At 42.2% G+C, this 23,805-nt stretch overlaps 1 long non-coding RNA gene across 1 annotated transcript in view; it reads right to left on the reverse strand.

Annotated features, from left to right (window-relative positions):
* Positions 1-206: 206 nt before the first annotated feature.
* Positions 207-23,805, reverse strand: part of LOC117459915 (uncharacterized) — a 171,831-nt gene continuing 148,232 nt past the window's right edge. Inside the window, exon 5 of the long non-coding RNA XR_011644506.1 lies at positions 207-1,619. This is a non-coding gene — a long non-coding RNA (uncharacterized lncRNA). The remainder of the gene's footprint in view (positions 1,620-23,805) is intronic.

Below are 23,805 nucleotides of genomic sequence, written 5' to 3' on the forward strand. Positions count from 1 at the left end.
AGGTAACAGCTGAATTCCTCACACACAATTATATCTTGATATGGAGTGGGTTTGTTACTACAAGTAACACCTTTAACAAACATGGGATCCATTGTTAATAAAAAACATATTGATTATGCACAAAACTGGATTTACTAATGCTTTGTTGGATCCTATCTTAAGATCAGTGTGTACCTTGGTGTTTCCCCACTAAGTGTTATTTTTCCAATGTATTGATAAAACTATCACTTTATTTTAAACAGTATTTCCACGCAGCCAACAAACTTAACATTAAACAAACTTGCAATTGAGTAATGTGCAGCCTCTGCCAAGTTATGAAACTGCACTACTAACATCTGACTGTTGTTTTTTTTGCTTGAGCTGACAGACCTTTTATCTTAGTACAATATCCTGTATTGTAGACAAATTAGATATTTTTCAGATAGTTTGTGAAGACAAAGCAATGTTATGCTTCTGTTTAGCCTGTGCAATAGGAGCTGTGACACTCGATCAACGGTAAACCTCAGTATGGTTACATTTCACTAAAGCTTAATAGGCAACAGGAGGGTTTTATTGCCATCTCTTGTTTTTCTTGGCCATGACTCTCAAAATGCTGTGTGAAGTAGTCATAAAGCTGTCAGTGGTAGCAATATTTTCCACACAGCACAATGATAAATAGCATGTAGGCAATGCCTGTGTGGGTGTAATACAGACAACACACTGTACTAATGTGTAATATTTTTTTCCAAATGATCAGTTTGTCTGATGGGGTTGTAGTCTGCAGGCTGCTTATGTTGTTGCTGTGGGAAAATAACAAATAACTATCTGATTAGACTATCTGGAGTACTGCATTATTGCCATTTCTTGGTGTTGCTTATTCTTAGCAATGTTATTGGCTGAGCTAAACCTACATTGAGTCCAAGGTTATAAGTTACTTATTCAAGTACAATTCCAAAGTCATAGAGTTAAAGAGCTAATTATATGTGAACAGAACTGGGTAAAGACATATACATATTCATAAGTTCTTCTAGTTTGAGTTATTTAAAAAAAAATTCTATGTATATTTTGTGAATTCGTTTTTTGCTGACCTTAAAATGAGGTCAACTGTCACTGTTTGAGATGAAAAATGACAAGGTAGCGTAGCTGAACATGTTGGCCACATCATTTTTCCAAACTCCTGTGAAGGCAGGGAAATACTGTGCACAACAGCACTGCAATGTGTACGCTCATAATTTCCTTCTTCCTGTACCTAAGAGCATGCTAGTGCTTAAAGTAGGAATACATACACACCCAGGAAAAGTGGTGCATTCATTTGGCTGCCTTCAGAGTAGACAAGTACAACACAATAAATGAAGACTGGAAATGTACTCCAGTGTTGTGCTCTATAAATATATCTTGAATTAGGTCAGACGCGTAAATGGTTTCAAAATTCTAAAACATGTTGCTATATATTCCTTAATAGCGTTGTCAAGCTAAACATCCAATCAGCTTAAAGTGTGAGAGCGAGTCTTGCCTTTTGAACTCGGGTCAGAAAGAGGATACCTCTGCATGCTTGGCAGACCCGCGGCCCTTTGAAGAGGTGTCGGTTTGCAACATACTGGCATCTCTGCTTGGCTCTTTCCTCTTGTGGGTGCTCCATACTAAATGGTCCAAAACACAAAAGCAAAGTGTTACAATTAGCAGCACAAGAGGAAAAAAAATCCTATTTAATTATTGATGGGAAAACGCAAAAACGTGATAAGGCGGCACATGGGAATGGAATGACTTTTGGAGAGAGGAGCTAAAAAAGAAAGGCTGTAGATCAGAGGGAGCCAAAGCATGTAACAGAAGTAATATATGACTGTTGGCTGCTGCCTTGCAATGATAAGACACACTGCTCCTCTAATGTGTTGCATATGTTGTCATACAGAAGAGCATGCTGTATACACAAATATGTTAGTGATGTTTAGGGTGAGTGTTACTGGGCCTTGCTGTGTTATCTGGGGCTGCCTATAGGCTGGCAGCAGCAGACAGTGTTTTGACATGAAGGTGCCTGTCTGTCACTGGCTGAGTCCACTTGTGCTGAATGAGAGCGAACCGCTGGCACGTCTCACAGGATCTGTGCATCGAGGTCGGCACAGCAGAAGGGGCTCAGTGTTTTCTTAATTCACTGACAGACACGGCTAACTCTGTTTATGATGATGGATAAACAAAAACAGTCTGGAAACCATAAACTCCAAACCTTGTTTTAATTATTTTCATTTGATAATGTTTTGCATTCTGACCTAATCAGAATCCCAGAGTGTTTTCATGTGGTGCGCAAATGCTCGTGAGTCTCATCTCCCTCAGTGCATTATGCTCTATGTAAATCAAAGGAGGGGAAAAAGGAGATCTTTTGTGTCAGCACATCTGACATTCCTTTGTGCTAAGTTAAAGGCTTGTCTTGTGAAATCATGCTCCACTACTATTGTGGACTTGTGGTTCGTGCACTTCATTATGAGCAGCTAGCGAGTGACATTCTGTTGAGATGTTGTGCTCACAGGCTCAGAACGAGTATGTCCCGTCATCCACCACAATAATGTCTGCTATGCAAAGACAATTAATGAACCAAGGACAACGTGAACATTTACTCATGATCAACTTGTACAAAGTTTCCTTGCCAAACTTCATATTAATTCTGGCTCAATTAATATGGAGTGCATTCACGTTAACCAGCAATCATTACGCTCCAGTGATCTAAAGGCCATTGTCACACAGGCACTTGAAGAAGTCTTTTGTGTAACAGAAGAATGGCAGACTGACCCCCGGCCGTGCAGAGCAAGGCCAGGGAGACGTTTCTTCAGCCCCACCGCCCGCGCCTCTCAGCAGCCCGGAGTAACATTTCAGGGGCTGAGTGGCCATGAGTGTTGCTGAGTGATAGGCACAGAGAGGAGACCCTAAACCCAATAGCTTTGATGATTGAAACACAACACAGTCCCCCCAGACTATAGCCTGCAGGTTTGTGACTATGCACACCGTCATGCTTGCAACTATCAGCTACCAAATGTCCCGCTGTTGTGCCTTTTTATTCTGTATGTGTGTACTGTATGTGTTACTATAGATGTTTGGATAATAATAACTCAACACCAAAGCTACAAACAAGTCCCTAATATATAATCCATTATCATCAATCAGCACATGTAGCAGCAGCTTCACTGATGGCACGCAGTCTTGACAATGGCAGTGATTTGGTGAGGTCAAAGGTGGATCGCTGGGTCACAAAACTTTGACCTTCTATGAAATAAAAAGCCATTTTTTTCTATCAGCTCCATCTCCTCCATTCACACCCGACAGCACATCAGTAAGCAGCTCTGTCTCAGAAAGTAGACTATAATTCACTCTGCTGAACTTGTACTACATTCAATATGTTTGTCCAATGCAGGAGGAGTGATGTTTTCATATTGCACAAAATGTGTAGGGGGGTGGTACAAATAATGGCACTTGTATCTTCGGGTCCTTTAACCCATGTGTTGTTTATTTTAGACACCGAAAACACCAAGGTTCAAGGTTACTCATGCTTTAAATCAGCATTGGGCATTTCTTTATTTAATTTTGACCATGAGTGCCTAAACATTATTATTAAACAGTGAATAATGCTTTAGTAGCCAGGACCAGGTATTGTAGGTGAAACAAAGGAAATACATTCTGCAGGCATACATTTAAGTCATGTAGAATCAACAACCCCTAATGGGAGTATGACATCATTTGTCAGTGTCACTTAATAATAATAATAATAATAATAATAATAATAATAATAATAATACATGGGACTTTTATAGCGCTTTTCATGAAACTCAAAGACGCTTTGACAGAGAATTAAGAAGAGAAAAAAAAAAAAAAATAGATGACAAAGAAATACAAAAAGAGATAAACAAAACAGAAAATATGGGGGGAGGGGGGTGGCACTTAATTCATTAAAAGTCACATAGACATGTGGGAAACAGCAACAGATTTTCACGATTTCCCAGAGTTAGAGAACGTTTAGAAATGCTCTTCTGTAACTCCAAAACAGTATAGCTGATGCATATTTTGGCCAGTGAAATATTTGTTTACCAAACACGCGGATGTGGATAGTATTTCCAATATTTTGAGGCATAAAGCATGTGCTGTGGGTGGGTTTCCTATACTGTAGGTGTGGCGACCAGCAGACAGCTGGGTTGTGGCTTTTGAGGCCACAATGTTTGGAAATGTTAAGACAATAACAAATGTAGAAAGCAGTACGAAGAAAAAAATTAGAAGCAAAGATTAGCATGCCTCTACCCCCGGCCTCACAGTCGCTGCTGATTCCGAGTTGACAGCTCATCAAGATAAGTGGTGCGTTGGGGCGGAAGGGGGAGACGTAATGATAGTAACGATAAGGATCTAGCTTACTCAGTTGAAGGGTTGAATATTCTTTATGTGAAGTTGGGTTGCAAAATCATAATGTTGCCTACAGAAAAAAGCATGTTACTGCCACCGTTTTTTGTACACTTTTAGGGCATTTAAGGTAGCAATAAGACACAATAACAGCTACCGAGATTGTGAAATATGTTGGACGTGAACAGTGTGCACACATGTTTACTATATCAATGCTTCTGTTGTGCACATATGTTGCTAATTATTATCTTGGCGGCATTGCGGACCCAACAAAATGTATTTGAAGGTTTTTTTGGTGTTTCTTAAAGGCATCACAGATGACAATTGTAGCTTTTACGATTGCAGTGTATTATTTACTGTTTATTAAATGACAAATGTTCAACATCAAAGGCAGAACCAATCTGAGTCTCTTTGAGGGTGGATTCTGCCATAAAAAGAAAAATAATTTCAGCCTTTCAACTTGCTGCACGCTCTTCAGGATGTATGAAAGAGGGAAAACACTGGACGGTAAAACGTTCCAGGTTCACGGGATGTGTTTAAATCTGCCGTTGCTCAATCAAAGAGCACATAGCAGCTCCCTCTCATTTTATTACCCTTTAGAAACATACTCAGAGTATTATGTTATCAAACTGGGGAAAAGGGGAGGGGGTGCACAAACAGCTGAACAAAGGCAATGCAAACAGCTGTGCCAGTGCAAACAGCAGTCAGATTATTTTTGAGGGAAAAGTTAGACAGCTATCACTAAAACATAATGCTGCCATCGAATCGTGATAGCCCTAAGTGCTCTTCAGCTGTGTCTGTTTGTGGATTCTTTTGTTATGTCAAAACATTTTTTGAGAGCTGACAGTATTGAGTTGATGTTAGTTGTTAAACCACATGCTCATTGGTATTATACCCTGATTAGTTCAATATCCAACTCAACTGAATGGCAATGGTTTTGCCTGATGTCTTCTGAAACGCACTCAGAGGACGGTTCTCAGACTCGATGGTTTCTCACTTGAGGTGGCTGGCTGCAGTAGGAGGACCAGTGTTGATACAGCTGATCTCTGTTATTCCAAGTGAAATATATGGCCCTGTTTGTTTTCAGAGATAGACCCAACGCTTTGCCTCAAGTTCATATTTATCTATCGAGGGAAATATGTCAGTGCAGATCCAGTCTGTACTCTCTTACACAGTCTCTTCCCCTAATTATGCTACTGAAGAGGAATTACTGATGTGCTTATTACACACAGTAACATCCGATTTGAAAGTTTCTTAATGGAAAGGATTATATATCCGACTGTTCAGACATCTCACATCTTACAGGATTAAAATAGAACCGCACTTACACACAATTATGCTCCTGTGAACTGCATTTGATGAGAGGTGGTGGGTTTTATGAGCCGTGTTGCAACAGATATGAACATTGTTACCCACTGTGTTCTGGGCCATTTAGAACCAACACCCCTCCACAGCCTGAAGGTGTTGAAACGATGCCAGTAACAGTGGATAGCAGTAATTTGGTTTGCAGTTTAGAGTTGCATTCAAGAGATAGCCTGTCCTCCTACAAAAAATGACCATATAGGCCGATTGTTTATGCCCTTATTACGACCCTGAGACACGTTTTAAAGTGTATGTTGTTTCTTACACGACCAGTAGAGGTTCCCCTAGATTCCACCGGGTCCGTCTGCGGCGCGTTACGGCCACGGCGCTCACGGCCACTCTAGTCAATGGGTGCTATTCCACCACACACGGCGCGTTACGGCTCAGAAGCGTCCCAGAAGTGTCCCAGAAGCGTCTCGGCGCAGGGCTCCTCTAAAATAAGGATGAATCCTATTTTTGACGCGACGCAGCCGTAAGGTAATGTCGGGCAGGCAGGAAGTGGAACGTTCAGAGCATATATATATATATACACAGTGGGGCAAAAAAGTATTTAGTCAGCCACCAATTGTGCAAGTTCTCCCACTTAAAAAGATGAGAGGCCTGTAATTTTCATCCTAGGTACACTTCAACTATGAGAGACAGAATGGGGGGAAAGAATCCAGGAAATCACATTGTAGGATTTTTAATGAATTAATTGGTAAATTCCTCTGTAAAATAAGTATTTGGTCGCCTACAAACAAACAAGATTTCTGGCTCTCATAGACCTGTAACTTCTTCTTTAAGAGCCTCCTCTGTCCTCCACTTGTTAACTGTATTAATGGCACCTGTTTGAACTCGTTATCAGTATAAAAGACACCTGTCTACAACCTCAAACAGTCACACTCCAAACTCCACTATGGCCAAGACCAAAGAGCTGTCAAAGGACACCAGAAACAAAATTGTAGACCTGCACCAGGCTGAGAAGACAGCATCTGCAATAGGTAAGCAGCTTGGTGTGAAGAAATCAACTGTGGGAGCAATTATTAGAAAATGGAAGACATACAAGACCACTGATAATCTCCCTCGATCTGGGGCTCCACTCAAGATCTCACCCCGTGGGGTCAAAATGATCACAAGAACGGTGAGCAAAAATCCCAGAACCACACGGGGGGGGACCTAGTCAATGACCTGCAGAGAGCTGGGACCAAAGTAACAAAGGCTACCATCAGTAACACACTACGCCGCCAGGGACTCAACTCCTGCAGTGCCAGACGTGTCCCCCTGCTTAAGACAGTACATGTCCAGGCCCCTCTGAAGTTTGCTAGAGAGCATTTAGATGATCCAGAAAAGGATTGGGAGAATGTCATATGGTCAGATGAAACCAAAATAGAACTTTTTGGTAAAAACTCAACTAGACGTGTTTGGAGGAGAAAGAATGCTGAGTTGCATCCAAAGAACACCATACCTACTGTGAAACATGGGGGTGGAAACATCATGCTTTGGGGCTGTTTTTCTGCAAAGGGACCAGGACGACTGATCCGTGTAAAGGAAAGAATGAATGTGGTCATGTATCGTGAGATTTTGAGTGATAACCTCCTTCCATCAGCAAGGGCATTGAAGATGAAACGTGGCTGGGTCTTTCAGCATGACAATGATCCCAAACACACCGCCCGGGCAATGAAGGAGTGGCTTCGTAAGAAGCATTTCAAGGTCCTGGAGTGGCCTAGCCAGTCTCCAGATCTCAACCCCATAGAAAATCTTTGGAGGGAGTTGAAAGTCTGTGTTGCCCAGCGACAGCCCCAAAACATCACTGCTCTAGAGGAGATCTGCATGGAGGAATGGGCCAAAATACCAGCAACAGTGTGTGAAAACCTTGTGAAGACTTACAGAAAACGTTTGACCTCTGTCATTGCCAACAAAGGGTATATAACAAAGTATTGAGATGAACTTTTGTTATTGACCAAATACTTATTTTCCACCATAATTTGCAAATAAATTCTTTAAAAATCAGACAATGTGATTTTTTTTCTCATTTTGTCTCTCATAGTTGAGGTATACCTAGAATGAAAATTACAGGCCTCTCTCATCTTTTTAAGTGGAAGAACTTGCACAATTGGTGGCTGACTAAATACTTTTTGCCCCACTGTATATACACACACACAAACTAATTTTGCAGACCCTATCCCTCCATAGTCTTTCAAGTAGGAGGAGAAATGCCAGCGTTCTCCTCCGGTTTACAGGCACTGTGTAAATTATAGAATAATTATGATGATGAATGCATTTTTTTGCCACTAAAATACAGCAACACATCTTTGATTCATGTTGTTTATAACTGGAATATTACAATTATTATTAACTTTGTCTGTACAAAGTAGCCTTTGCAGGAAATATGCCCAAATCAACAAAAACTGCGAGCCGACAGGCAAGACGCTCCGCTTCTGAAATGCTTCTGAAACGCGCCCGGTAGGGTATGACGCCAGAGGAGGCCGGACCAAAACCGCGGTGCTGTCATGGTTTTGGATTTCTGTTTTCCACCTTTGTTTTGAAATGTTTTCCTCTTTGTATAATGTCTGGTCCCTCTCCCTGTGTTTTTCCTCCCTGTCGTTAGTTTCCCTGGTGTGTCTAATTGTGTGAGTGTGTTCACCTGTTGCCCTTGTGTTTCTCCTCCCCTGCCCATCTCTGTCTTGTCCTGTGATTACCCTTCTGTGTATTTAGTCTTGTCTTCCCCTGTGCTCCATGTCTGTTCGTCGTCATTTCATGTCACTGTCACCCATGCTTGTCCGTGTCTCCTGCCTGTTCCCGTAAGTTTGTTCCTATCTGTCGTCCTCCCCGGTTTTGTTTCTGTTAATTAGTTTCTTGTTTTTTCATGCCTTCGGCTTTTTATAATAAAGCTCGCTTTTTGTTAACGAACCTTTTTTGTATTTTTTAACTGCACTTGGGTCCTATTTTCCCCAAACCTGACAGTACGAACAGACCAGTATGGACTCAGCAGTTTTTTCATTTAGCCAAGAGCTTTATGAGCTTAAATACAATCTGGAGTGTATTTTCAATGACTGGAGGAGGGCCTTATCCAGAGAGGCCAAAGAGGCTGCCCTTAACGAGGCACGTAGGGAGGTTGACAGCAGGCTCTGGCTTAGGAGCTTGTTGCCTGAGAAGCTAAGCATTTCTACTAGCAGCCCTGAGTGCCAGCCTCAAGCCTCAAACCCCTTCTTGGGATCCTGCCTTGCCTTAGGAGGTCCATGGAGCCTCCAAAAGTTCTCTAGGAGACGCAAGGCCAAGATTCCAGCCGTGGCCCCAGCAGCCATGGTTTCAGCCCCAGTTCTGGCCCCAGCAGCCATGGTTCCAGCCCTAGTTCTGGCCCCAGCAGCCTTGGTTACAGTCTCAGTCCTGGCCCCAGCAGCCATGGTCCCTGCTCCAGAACCGGCCCATACAGCCATGGTTCCGGCCCCAGTTCCAGCCATGGTTCCGGCTCAAGTACCGGGCCCAGCAGCCATGGACCCGGCTCCGGCTCCTCATCACCTGTTGACTCTTCGGCCAACGCCAGCTCCCCGTGTCCTGTCGGTGTACCGGCCAACTCCAGCACCTCATCTCCTGTTGGCTCTCCAGCCGACGCCAGCTCCCCGAGTCCTGTCGGCGTACCGGCCGACGCCAGCACCTCGTCTCCTGTTGGCTCTCCGGCCGACGCCAGCTCCCGGTGTCCTGTCGGCGTACCGGCCGACGCCAGCTCCCCGTGTCCTGTCGGCATACCGACCGCCTCAAGTCACCTCTCCAGTTCCCTCTCAAGTCACCTCTCGAGTTACCTCTCGAGTTCCCTCTCGAGTCTCCTCTTGAGTCCCCTCTCGAGTTCCCTCTAGAGTCCCCTCTCGAGTCACCCCTCCAGTTCCCTCTCGAGTCACCTCTCGAGTTACCTCTCGAGTCACCCCTCCAGTTCCCTCTCGAGTCACCCCTCGAGTTCCCTCTCAAGTCTCCTTTCGAGTCACCTCTCAAGTTCCTTCTCAAGTCACCGCTCGAGTCCCCTCTCAAGTCACCACTCGAGTCCCCTCTCAAGTTCCTTCTCAGGTTCCCTCTCGAGTCTCCTCTCGAGTTGCCTCTCCTCTCGAGTCCCCTCTCAAGTTCCTTCTCAGGTCCCCTCTCGAGTTCCTTCTCAAGTCACCGCTCGAGTCCCCGCTCAAGTCACCTCTTGTGTTCCCTCTCAAGCCTCCTTTTAAGTCACCTCTCGAGTCCCTCTCAAGTCACCTCTCGAGTTTCCTCTCAAGCCTCCTCTCAAGTCTCCTCTCGAGTTCCCTCTCAAGTCTCCTCTCGAGTGTCTTCTCAAGTCACCTCTCGAGTTCCCTCTCAAGTGTCCTCTCGAGTTCCCTCTCGAGTCCCCTCTCGAGTCACCTCTCGAGTTCCATCTCAAGTCCCCTCTCCAATCCCTACTCAAGTCCCTTCTCTAGTCGCTACTCAAGTCCCTACTCAAGTGCCGTTGGAGGTTCCACTGGGGGTCCTGCCAACTCCATGTCGTTGGGGGTCCCGCTGACTACTCTTCTGCCGGGGGTCCTGCCAACCCTATGTCCTGTGCTGTTGGAGGCCCCGCCGACTACTCTTCTGCCGGGGGTCCTGCCAACCCTATGTCCTGTGCCGTTTGAGACCCCGCCGACAACTCTTCTGCCGGGGGTCCTGCCAAACCTATGTCCTGTCCCGTTGGGGGCCCCGCCGACTACTCTTCTGCCGGGGGTCCTGCCAACCCTATGTCCTGTCCCGTTGGGGGCCCCGCCGACTACTCTTCTGCCGGGGGTCCTGCCAACCCTATGTCCTGTCCCGTTGGGGGCCCCGCCGACTACTCTTCTGCCGGGGGTCCTGCCAACCCTATGTCCTGTGCCTTTGGGGGTCCCGCCGGCTGCTCTCCTGCCAGGGGTCCTGCCAACCCTGTGTCCTGTCCCGTTGGGGGCCCCACCGACTACTCTCCTGCCGGGGGTCCTGCCAACCCTGTGTCCTGTCCCGTTGGGGGCCCCGCCGACTACTCTCCTGCCGGGGGTCCTGCCAACCCTGTGTCCTGTCCCGTTGGCCCTGCCTACTCCTTGTCCTGTTGCGTTGGTGGTCCCATTGACATTATGAGAATTTATTTCCAGATTATAGAAACCGAGTTTCTCTTTATATATTTCCAAGAAGTTAGCATGGGCAAGTGAGGGAGTACAAATCTGGGCAAACATTTCTTGTGCATTTTCAGTTAAGTGACGTCTAGTGGTTACCTCTTTTTTAACAATTGTATGGACGGTAATGGAGCAACATCAGTCACCACAAGCTTAGAGATGTTCAGACCCTTTGATACAATTAAGTCATGGGTGTGCCCCTTATTGTGCGTCGGACCCTTGACATGCTGAGTCAGTCCAAAATGGTCGATAACACAAAACAGTTCTTTAGCCCCTCTGTCCTCAGGGTTGTCAATATGGATATTAAAATCGCCAACAATGATTAAACGGTCAAAGCCATAGGTTTTTCTCTTTCGATTCTGAGAGACACCTTTCTTCTTTCAGAGGTTTTGATAGGCTAAAACATCGATTGTTTTAGCCACAATGCATGTAGGGATATGGTGTTTATGCGATATGAAATCGGAAAAACATTTAAAAAAAATTAAATAATACTTTATTCCGAGTGTTCTTGCTTTTCTCTTTGGAAGTCATCACATAACGGCATTGTAATACACGGTTCGGCTGCATTAAATATTACATATCTGCCGTAGATATTTATTTATAGAGCCCTGATCAGAAGACCTTTTGACAAACTGGAAGAGATGCCGCCAAAACTGAATATGTGACATGGGTCATAAATATATTAGCAATTAAACAACATCTTTCATTTATTTTCACACAATACGTCTCCTTGCAGTATCAACACTAATTCGGCTGACTTTTATATTTGATCCAATTGGTAGATAGGTTATATTTACACCATAACGGTGCACAGCTGATAGAAAGGGATTTTTTTTGTAGTTTTTAAAGATATTTACTGAACTACCTTTCCAACTCCTCATGCAGTTGACTGTTAAAGGTCTATACAGGTTCATGGTACAATGCATAAGCTTCAAATCGAGAGACTGAAACGGTACCGTTCGTGTTTCCTTTACCGTTCTGTTTTAATTTCACAATAAAGTTAATAGTCATATGTTTGATATTATTATGTTTTATTAACTACACCACTGGTTTTTTAACCCGCACCGCCTAGAGGTTAAAGCACGTTATTGAATGTTGTTGTTCAATACGTTTTATTTGATGAAAACATTTAAATATTAAAAGTAGCCTACATACAAAATTGGTGGAAAGTAGAAGGCATGATAGAAATTATCAAGAAGATACTGTAGTGATTTCTACAATAAAACAGTTTAGTGCAGGACGTCCAAAGATATTAACAGGAGGATGTGCAAAACAGACAAACTAATAAGGCTTTATTTAAACATTAAAGAATACTTTAAGTTAAGGTCTTCTTTTGAATAAGAAAAAAACATTGGTTATCCACAGGTAAATATGAAGTCTGACAAAGTACTTAACGTCCAATATATTGCATAGTTTATTTTGGCACTTGACAATCACATTCCCTGAATTTGACTCAGGTGTATCTAAAGTCTGATTTAAGGTTGTTTATATTTCACATCATTAATCAGAATCTGCAAAGTAACTAAAATAAATGTAGTGCAGTAAAAATACCAGGTTAACCTCTGAATTGTAGTGGAGTAGAACAAAGTAGTATGCTGCTGTGACAAAAACATTTCCCAACTTGGGATCAATAAAGTATATCTTATCTTATCTTAAGATGATCGATGGCTACTGCCATATTTGCAAAATTTGCCTCTGAACCTTGACAAGTGCATGTTTCAGGCTTATCAATGAACAACAGGAGGGGTCACAGACATAAGACCAGCTGTTAAATAAAGCTCCTCTGACCTTAGGTGTCATGTGGGTATATTAATTCACCCATTTATTAATTATATGTTTTAAATTTGATAACACCACTGTGTTTCGTATCCCCTAAACCTCCAGGGTGTATACAGTTTAATACTGGCAACTTCTAATTGTGGGAAATACGAAAACATCTTATAAAGAGACATGCCATAGAACATGTTGCGAAACACACAATCCCAACGTTTTTTTCTTCTTTTTCTTCTAAAAGTACAATATACACTTCTCGCAAGAAATCTAATCAAAAAGCGTTTTAATGGCCAAACTATCCTACAATTTAGGATTTTACAGAGAGGGTTATTTGTGAATAAACGACCATCTGTAACGTTAGCATTCAACGGGAGCACTAGAGGGCGAAAACTTTAAAACGTAATTATAGGACGTATTAAGCGCTTGAACAATCGGCCCATTTGGTCGTATGAGTTGGAGGACTTGTTGTCAAGAGACTATACCTCATGGAGCAGCTGTACTGTACATCCATGTGATGGACTTCCCCTTAAGAAGGTTTGATTGATATCTATCGGTAAAACATGAATATGACTAAAAGCATTGCTCGATACTCTTGCCGTGAGTCAAGGTAATGCTTTGTAGAAAAACTCTCAGCCGACTAAAGTTACAAGCAGGGAAAACCTTGCTACAGAGCACCGTGAGATCTATTTAGATGCAATAATAATCCAAGGGTTGCGCAATGCGCACATTTCCTTGCTTTTACATTTCTGAGGATAAATTGGTGTTTGCATATACTCTTGGACACTTCAGACGATATTCAGGTTAGACTGCGCTGAAGTAATGATATTACCTCAGTGGTGCATGAGGCAATACAGTATTCCTCTACGTCTTTGGAGGGAAGGGGAAGTCCCCGCGTCTGTGAGCTGTTGGACTGGTTGAGTAATGCAGCCTGGGATTAGGTGGAGCAGCCTCACAGCAGCAAACCCTCCCTCACACTGATCTGTCTGGACCCACACAAGTGTACGACTGGATCAGAACCACAGCTGGCCTACGTCCTTCCACTATGTCAAACCATCCTGGTCTAAAAACACATGTTTTAGCGCAAATGAACAGCCTTTACAACCCATTATCAACCATTGCCAAATATCTGTGCGAAGACATGTATTCACCATTTAATTGATGTTCATTGGCTATGTTTTTCCCAGTGCGGGAAGTGTAACATTCCTAAACCTAAGAGAATTTGAATTGACAATAAAACATGTTATCACAGCATATCCTACAAAATGGCCAAGCAAATAGGTTGATTATTAATGTAATTTTCAGGAGAAGAAGTTGACATTAACGTGCTGTGCCTCGGTGACTCTGTGTGTTCATTTCAACACCCCTGTCGGCCATAAAACGGAGTGATTTTCCACATGTTTTATGAGCTTTTTAAAATTTGTGTTAGAAAACATGTCTGGAATTGCTAGTCTCCGAGTGAGGAGAAAAAGTTTGCATATTAAAGAAGAGTGAACTTGCAAAACATCGGATGAGTTGAGTAAAGACTTGTTTGTTGATTTATTGCTGACACCTTTATATAGGTAAGAGCTTGTGGAAATAATGTTTGCATATTAAAGAAAAGGTAAACTTGTAAAAACTAATATTTCTTCAGAGACCTTCACTCTCTTGTTTCACCAGCAAAGTCAGTGGGAGTTGTGTTGCAAGAGCCTCTGAAAGTTTACATCAGTCAATGCATTTTTTTGGCCAGTAAAATATTTGTTTACCCAACATGGATGTGGATAATGTTTTCAATATGTTGGAGCATAAAGCATGTCCTGTGGGTGTGTTTCCTATAGGTGTGGTGACCAGCAGTCAGCTGGGTTGTGGCTATTGAGGCTTGTGGCCACAGAGTTTGGAAATCATAGCACAGTAACAAAGGCAGAATGCAGTGGGAAGCACAAACACAGCAAAGATTGACATTTCTTTACCTCAGACTCATGTTGAATGCTAATTCAAAGTTGACAGTTTATCAAGATAAGTTGTGCTTTGCGGTTGGAGGGGATAGCTAATGATAATAATGATAAGAATCTTGGGTATTTTGCAGTCTGGCTTTTCATTGTGTTTCCTACAAATGGAGGACTCTGCTATGGCTGCTTCGGTACATTATTTTGCCAGTCTTGGTAATTCAAAACACAATCTGTTCCAATGGGCAATACATACTTTAGTGGACTGACAGACACTAACAGAATGTACCCGGGTCTTGCCATATCAAGTTTAATATGACGCAGAGCAATAATTTGGTTTAAAATGAATTACAACGCTTCATTGCATCAAAGCATCAGAATATATCAGTGGCAGAAAAACAACTCACTGTGTAATATGTCAGCATTAAATTATCAGACAGATGTTGAGGATGGCAGTTTAAAGGCTCGGTTAAAAAATGTTTAACGCTGGGATGTGACAGAATGTGAATTAATGAGCAATCCAATCATTTAAGTGGTTAAGCAACCTGCCAAAGACAGAAAACACCCCTCATTCAGTGTTGAAAGACAGCAGCAAATATGTAACAGCCCCCTCCCTCCTCAGCCATCTTCATTGCTTTCTTACAACATCTAAATGGAAAACTAATCAAACTGTAATTGACAAATGTATAATTGTGTATACAAAAGACTGTGTTGCCTAATCAAAAAAGAAGCAATGATTACTCTGTGAGACAAAGGAATGGGAGGGAGAAAAATATGTAGAGCATCTTAATGAGAATTAATTGTTTATATGTACCACTAGGACTTGTCACATATCTTTCATAAAGTAGTATGATACGGAGGGAAGGCTCGATTGCTTTACCAACTCTGCACCAATCAGCTGTGTATAACAGGGTGGAAATTGGCTGTATATTATCAAAAGATTACAATCTAAGCAGTGCGGTGCGTGCATGTAATTCATGCCATATCCTGCCTGGGGTTAAACAGACAGACTTTAGCTACAAGAGCGAGACTTCAATCAGTGTGAGGCCCCAACAGCATAAAGAAATTCTCTGCTGGCAGTCCATCATGAATGACATTAGTTTAGACGAAAATGGAACAGCTTTTATTAAGAAAATGTGTTAGTTGCAGAGAGTGGGGTTTTTGATTGAGAAGTCACATTTTTGCTTGAGACTTTACTATAGTAATGGCATGATGAATTCCAAAGGCATCAGTGAGCAGGGTGAAGATGGAGGTGATGGATTGGGTGTGTGTTGCACACAGCTGGTTCGTATGTTTCTCCTGAGGGGGCAGCGGCAGCCTCTCGGGGGTGTCTACAGATGAGTGTCCTTGGTAAGGCCCCATCTGGGACCCAAACGTGGGAGTCCATCTGACTCCCACGTTTGGGTCCGGGCTTTAGTCCCAGCATGCAGCGGTGTGGAGTGACAAATTGAAACGTTGAGGGAAGTGTTTAACCCCAACCACCCCTCCAATTAGCCAACTTGCTTCTCATTTCCTAAAAGATATCGCGAACATATTAATTGGAGTTAAGTTTTGTTTAGATTTAGTCCTTAGGTTTAGGCTAGTAAAAAAAAGATTTTGAGAATACATTTTTTTGAAATAGCATATGCTTCAAACTTCTGAGTGGGCATTTCTTTTGGCAATGGTTGACTGACATGTCGGGGCCGGCACTCATAGGAAACACGCTGTCAACGCCTGTCCTTATGGCATGTATATCCTACAAATGCTGATCTAAGCAATACGCCATCTAAGATGAGTGTCACTTTAGCACATTCCTTTAAGTTGAAATTAATATTCCACTTGCAAAAAGGAAGCTAGTGAGTCCACACTAATGCCAACTATTTCTTAATAATCCTTTGTATTATTCCAATATCTTCTGAATCATTAACAGCTTCTCTTTTGTTTTCATAGTTTCCTGTAACTTCAGCAGTCTCCATATTCCATTGTGCTGTTAAACCACAGAAGGGGCTGAGCAACTGCAATCTTTGTCGACTTCCATGTCTGTTCAAAGTCATAATCAATAGATCAGGCACATTTCCACTAATAAAAGAGGCTCAATGTACTTTTGACTGAAGTACATGAGTTGCAACAAACCAAGAATAAAAATATACACATCTCTTAGCACCAGATGAGTTTGAATTTAAAGAAACGGGAGCATATTTTCTTTCTAAGAAACCAAGATATAATTACGTCTTTCACCTGTTCTCAGTGCTGACACTGAAAACAATGAGGAGGAAATGCGGTGGTGTTAAGGGATAATAACTCTTTTCTCTACAGGTTTTCCTAACTCTTAAAGGCTCCCAAGCTGCCAATCAGCACCTGATTAACACCAAAGGCCTTCCTTCTTCCCTCCACACTTTCATCTCCACAGTGACTTACCCTCTGAGTGAAATGGAGACTGTGGACTTGTCAAAACCGAGTCTGTGGACAGTCTGCATCTTGTTATTAGCACCTCAACAGGTTTACCGAAGCCAAGAAGGAATAAAACGTGGTCGGGCTCGGTTGCCTTTTCTTTCCTTTCTTCTCAAAGTGCCATGAAATGACCATAATGTTTCATCATTATCTCAAAGTTTGTTTGAAACATTTTCAAACCAGCTCTTGATTTCAAGTTGTTTTATTTTACCTTCCTTCTCCACAAGATTGCTTTGAGCTTTAATGTCCGAAAAGGGGAAATTCAATCTGACTCACTCAAATACTTTTCATTGACAGCTCAATAAAATCCCCCCAGGTTAATGATAGGTCAGCCCTGAGAGGGGGACTTGGATCTATACAGAGTCTCGGGAGAGGGGCTATCTGATGTTGCATCTGGTTCGAAGGTATAATAGGACCGGGTCACAGGTGAGCCACAGATGGTAGATGTATGTCTGTCGAGATCATAATGGCCCCAATGATTCATAAACTACTGTCAGTAGGCCGTAGGGTTATTTATTTTTTAACTGTGAGCCTACAGTATGACGCAACTATTTCTGAGGTATTTATCTCAATTTTTCAGTGCCTGTTTTAAGAAAAAAACATGTTTTACCACTTTTCACTGTATACTGTATAGAAATATATGAATATGCTTCCAAAGCTGCTTATTTATTATTAATAATTAAGCTTCTCATCTGAAAGAGGAGGAATGTATCAGTTCTTCTGTACAGTTCAGTTTCAAAACAATATATCAGAGGTTGCAGTTCAGTTGCTCAAGATTATAAGAAGGTTTTCTTATGAATCCCCATGCTCCAAAAATGAACTAAAAAGATACAAAGTTTTGAATTAGAATTAAGTAATTTTTGCTATGATGTATTTTTTCCATATGTTACGTCTACTTCATAAAAAACTCTTCAAAGAATGTACACACACACACACACACACACACACACACACACACACACACACACACACACACACACACACACACACACACACACACACACACACACACACACACACACACACGCGCACACACACACACACACACACACACACACACACACAGATATTAATTCCGATGACTAGGCGCTTTCTGTAGGTTTGCCACACTAGGGGCATGTTTATTTGAGTCCGGCTCAACAACACGTGCATGTAGTATTTTATTACTAAAGCATCGCCATAGGACTTTCAGGGGAGATTCAGGAAAACACAACCACTTATTAAAGTCTAGACGCAACATAAAACCATCAGAAGTCCTATAGTAAGCACTCACAGGCTCTCGTGGACAGAAACGTCAGTGTCTGCTCAACCACGTTGGCCTTCTGCCGCTGTCTGTGCAGTTTGAAGAGATTTAGTGAAAACATCAGTGCATAGGTGCAATGGATGGTGACAGAACAAAACCGCATACAGTAGTAGGACAACCAGAACACAAACAACACCTTGGTCATTCTCTTATCCACCAGTTTATGAGCTGTGGTCATAAAAAGCCAATGGTTTACCAGATAAGGATTTTACATACAAAATAAAGTGGAAATCAAAGTCGACGGAATACAGACTCAGAAGCATAAGACTGTCCTTTTTTGTTTAAGATTACCCATGTTCATTTGTAATACTTACAACTCTAACATATAGTTGTTGTTTTTTGAACTGATACTCCTCCAACAGAGCCAAGACATTCCACAATATCCACAGTGCTCCCACCTGCAGCACATGAAGATATCCAAGATGTACAAGCTCTGTAACTGCATTCTGGTGGCTGAACCTGCATGCAGGAGAAAATAAACCTGCGGGCAGGGCTCAGGGGAGTTAGTAACATTTAGTTTTAAAACAATTTCCTGTCCCACATCTCTTACAGGCAAGTACACAGAGAGCCATATACACCAGACAACAGATTCTCTTATAAGATAAACCCACGAGTTTAAACAGATCATCCTAATATCATTAGTCTGTGAAGCAGGAACTTATTTTAGATTCTCAGTAGAGGGGTGCAGTCATTAATTTGTGAGCTTCTTATATAACCGCTACAGTAGCACACTACAACTTAAAGTTGTACACTCACAAAAGAGCAAAGAGATAGTACTACAAAAAAAAGTATCTAATGAATGTGTAAGTACTGGAGCTGTTATTATGAACAATGACTCATCATGCCGGTAACAATGACTTGGCGACATTTAAGAGAGAAGAACATGTGAGGGCTGTTTGGCTTAGCCTCGGGCAGTATCTTACCATTCAAAAGAGAAATTGTGAGCACTTTTGGAATGAAAGCATTTCTCTAATCTTTGAGCGAGACATTGAGATAGAGAACATAGCAAGGTGAAAGGAATGGGGCTGCTTGTGTCTGTGCACAGGAACAGGTCTCAGGAGTCCGGAGGTCTGGCCCACTCTTCAAATGGCACAGTGTTTGTTGGGGAATGTGCAATTATGGAGGCCAGGCCTTTGATCCGGGTTTTCCATCAGGGCTAAATTGTCCTCACATTGAGCGCTGCAGTGTATCCTTGGGCACTCCTTTATATTCTGCTGCTCTTTCATGTGCACCCCTCTGGAACTCAAAGCATCCCCTCTTGAAAAGTGAGCTTTGGCCTGACCATGCTCTAGTGCAGGACGAAGGGAGGCCAGTGTGTGTGTGTGTGTGTGTGTGTGTGTGTGTGTGTGTGTGTGTGTGTGTGTGTGTGTGTGTGTGTGTGTGTGTGTGTGTGTGTGTGTGTGTGTGTGTGTGTGTGTGTGTGTGGTCTAGCATTACTATACTTGTGGGGACCTACATCTGTTTACATAGTCACGTGTGGGGACTGGCTTCCCTTATGGGGACAAATTGGAGGTCCCCATAAGGGGGATCATTAATTTTAGGGTGAAGACTTGGTTAGGGTTAGGGCTAGGCATGTGTTGGTTATGGTTAAGGTTAGGATAAGTCTCCAGGAAATGCATGTAAGTCATCAATGTAATGTAATGTAATGTCCCCTGAAGTGATGTGTGTGTGTGTGTGTGTGTGTGTGTGTGTGTGTGTGTGTGTGTGTGTGTGTGTGTGTGTGTGTGTGTGTGTGTGTGTGTGTGTGTGTGCAAATGACCATACAGTATGTTCCAAGTGATTTTACAGAAAGAGTTGGGAGTTTGTTTATGCAAGAGGAGCGTTCTGGGATAAAACAGGACATAGTGGAGCTGGTGTCAATGGACGTGTTTGGATGGGTTGAATTTCATAGCGCATGTGTGGAACAAGTGTTTGTGACAGGAAGTTTGTGTGCCTTGCGTGTGTTAAGGTCTGTGATTGTGATTCTTACCACATGCTCCACTGTGTTATCTGTCCTCCTCATAATAACCACCTCTGTCAGATTAACCAGAGGGACTTTCTCCCTCTTCCTTTTCATTCAAGATAGCGACCTCAGTTAATAATTTTATTCAAACATCAAGGTAGAATCGTTCTTATGCTTTCTCTTTCATGAACTTAATGCCCTTTGAGTTAATGCGGGCAATAGCAGAGGCTAATTCATCCCATTGTTCACCTTAAATCATTATATTGGTTTGGAGATGGATGGAGATTATGTGCTGTCCTCTGATGTGTCCTCATGCGACCTAATGTGATTCTTTATAATAATCAACTGCAAAGTGAGACCAGATGTTTTATAGGGAAGTAAAACAAAAGTGCCCATCGAGGTTTTTCACTGGAATGTCCTATTTAAGTCCTTCATGATTCACGCTTCCATCTATAATTACAATCATTGGTTGTCTCAACTTCGTTTAACTGTGTGTACCTCATTTATTTAGAAGTCGTCATGCATCGGCAGAGGAATAAAAACAGTTCTTAAGCTCGACGAGCTGTGTATAATTCAGTTTTATTCAAAGTGTTCCTGGGATAAATGTTGCATTGATGTGTCTTTTGGACAAAATGAATAGCTCTTTAGATTGAAACTAAAATCTTAATCACTGCAAAAGAAACAAAACAAGATGCTGTTTAGAGTTATTGTGTCTTGTGTTTAACTAGGGGCATGGTTCTATGGATGGCAGTGTTAGTACATCGTCCAACTCTTGAACACAACTAAAATATATCATAAAACCTAATGGATGGATTGCCAGAGATTCGTCCACAGTGCAAAACATATATTTGATACAATCTAGCACCACCATAAAGTTGAAACTTTTAATTTAAAGTCACATATCTTCAGAACTACATTACCAGTCAAAAGTTTGGACACACCTTCTCATTCGAAGGTTTTATTTATTTGAATTATTTTCTACATTGTAGATCGATCGACTGTTTAATTCATAATAATCATTTCTTAAAGTAATGATGGACGGACGTTTCCCTTTACTGAGTTGAGTGGTTCTTGCCATAATATGGATTACAACAGTAGTCAAATAGGGCTCTCCACTGTGCACTAACCCTACCTCTGCACGACACAACTGATGGTCTCAAGCACACTAAGAAGGCAAGTCATTCCACACATTGACTCTTGACAAGGCACACGTGTTCATTGAAAACCATTCCAGGTTTCTACCTCATGAAGCTGACTGAGAGAAGCCAAGAGTGTGCAAAGCTGTCATCAAGGCAAAAGAGGGCTACTTTGAAGAATATCAAATATAAATCATATTCTGTATTTTTTAGCACTTTTATGTTAGATAATTCCATATGTGTTCTTTCATAGTTTTGATATCTTCAGTATTAATCTACAAAGTAGAACAAAATTAAAATAAACAAAAACCATTGAATGAGAAGGTGTGTCCAAACCGTCCAAATGTTTGATTGGTACTGTACTTTGACTACTCTTTAGATTGCTATAAAATGTTGTACAGATGTCCATGAGACACATTTTCAGATTTTGATTTTTTTCTCCAGCGCTGAAATAATTTGGTTTATAACCAAAAACAAGCAAAACTAAGACCTTGACATTGACTGCTGTTTATTATTAACCAGAAAATGTTACCATGTGAACACTTCTTAACAAGAACAATCTGCTTACATCTCCACATAGCGTTCCCAAGGTAACTGTTAATATGTGGTACAGTATTACAGATTATGATCCTCTATTCTTTCATTGTGAAATGGATGCCATTCTAAACCGTTCATTATTACAAAGCAACGCTAAATATCAAGTGCAAAAGAAGCACTCCTATTAAAGCGTGTGAATCATGATGTTTATCTACAGTATAGGTGTGTCAATGTATTTGGCTGCAAGGTGAGTACAGACAGATCCTATTGTGACAAGCTTGTACTCGTCATGGACATCAATGTTTTATACCCTTTCAATTGCTTACCTTTTCAATTCTAAGGTAAAGGACATTTTGTGCTAAAGGGGCCGCTTCTATCTTTGTAATAAAAGTGTACTACTTATTATAAGTGGCTCTCTGTGTCGCATTCTTGCATGCCAATTTTTTTCTCATCTAATAATTCTTTGCAAGCCTTAGTAATGAGATGACTGTGATAAATCATGGTGTCAGGTAAAACATGAAGTACGATAAAAGTTAAGACCTGTTCAGGAACACCCAGCTCAACGAGAGGTTTGGTGGAGTTAGAAGGTATTATGTTTCATCTACTTCCTGTGGTTAAAGTATTAATTCAATCCCACAACCCCCCATACTGTATCAGCCTTCTGCACCCCTAACCCGACCAGTTCAACTGAAGACCTCAGCTGTTGAGCATTGTTGAGTCGCTGTGTTAAAAAGCGGCAAGAATGTGTTTTAAGTGGTCTCTGCGTTTTGGATGAGGTGAAGCCACGGCTCTGCATTTAAAACCTTCTCTCCTCTCTCGGCTGGCGAGGTGCCAGGCTGCTGCAGGGTGGTGGGTCCCCTCTGAAGGTGATGTTGTATGAGTGTGTGTGCGTTACGAGCATGTTGTGTGGAGCGAGCCTTCGTTTGTGGCTTCCACTGTGGTGTAGAGAGCTCTGACGTGATGTCTCCTGTCCCTGAAGTCTGGGCCATCGCACTAGTGTTCACTGTCGCTCTGCTCCAAAATAAACATGTATCTCCTACACACCCAGAAACCATGGGTAACCTGCACCATGTCAAAATATCCACTTGGCCGTCTAATAGATTTGTACTGCTTTTTATCCACCGCCAGCCGCTCATTACACTATCCAGTTCTGCAACGGAGGACTCATGATGAGGAATGTTTTCTCTCTCATGGGAATAAGCCAGTATGAGTATTAAATAACAATTAAATGAATTGGATATCAAACAAACTTCAGATGACTGTGACACAGACTCATCTTGTTTGAATTTACCAACACAGCCACACATCCAGAGATCCTCAAATCCTTTGCTGTTGAACTGAAGGTTTCAGGAAGCGTGAGTGGAAAGAGATATTTTAGTCCTATGAGACACATTCCCTTCTGATAAAAGTGCTTTACCACAGACAAAGGGAGGCGCTTGGTAGAATTAGATCGGACTGGGACTGGTGCCGATGAGAGCTTGGCCGGCTGCCCTGGCAAGCCACACATGAGCGTATTTAATTGCCAGACAGACCAGAATAATTCTTCTATAATCTGAATTTATACAGTCACTTGAGTGGGACCATAACACGCTGACAGGGTGTGTTGGGTATCAAGATAGAGTGCCTGGCGCACATCAGTAGAGGCAGATGAAGAGAGAGAGGAATAATGTGGGTATTGTCGAGTCGAAAGACCCCATCACAGTGACTGTACTGGCCGTGAACAAGCACTCCTTCAGAGCCGACCTTCCGCCTCTTCGTCAGACAGCAACATGGAAACATTAAAATGGCCCTTTAGCCCCTGACAGACCACACTTGTCTGGAGACCTCTTTTCAATCTGGTTATCTTGTGAAATGCAGACTTGCGAGGCCTCTCTGTGCCCTGCAGAGTCAGAGGTAGGAGTGAGAGCGGCCTTGCTTCCTCTCAAGGGTCTTCTGA

This window comes from Pseudochaenichthys georgianus, chromosome 15 (genome assembly GCF_902827115.2).
Source record: "Pseudochaenichthys georgianus chromosome 15, fPseGeo1.2, whole genome shotgun sequence".
NCBI classification, from domain to species: Eukaryota; Metazoa; Chordata; class Actinopteri; order Perciformes; family Channichthyidae; genus Pseudochaenichthys; species Pseudochaenichthys georgianus.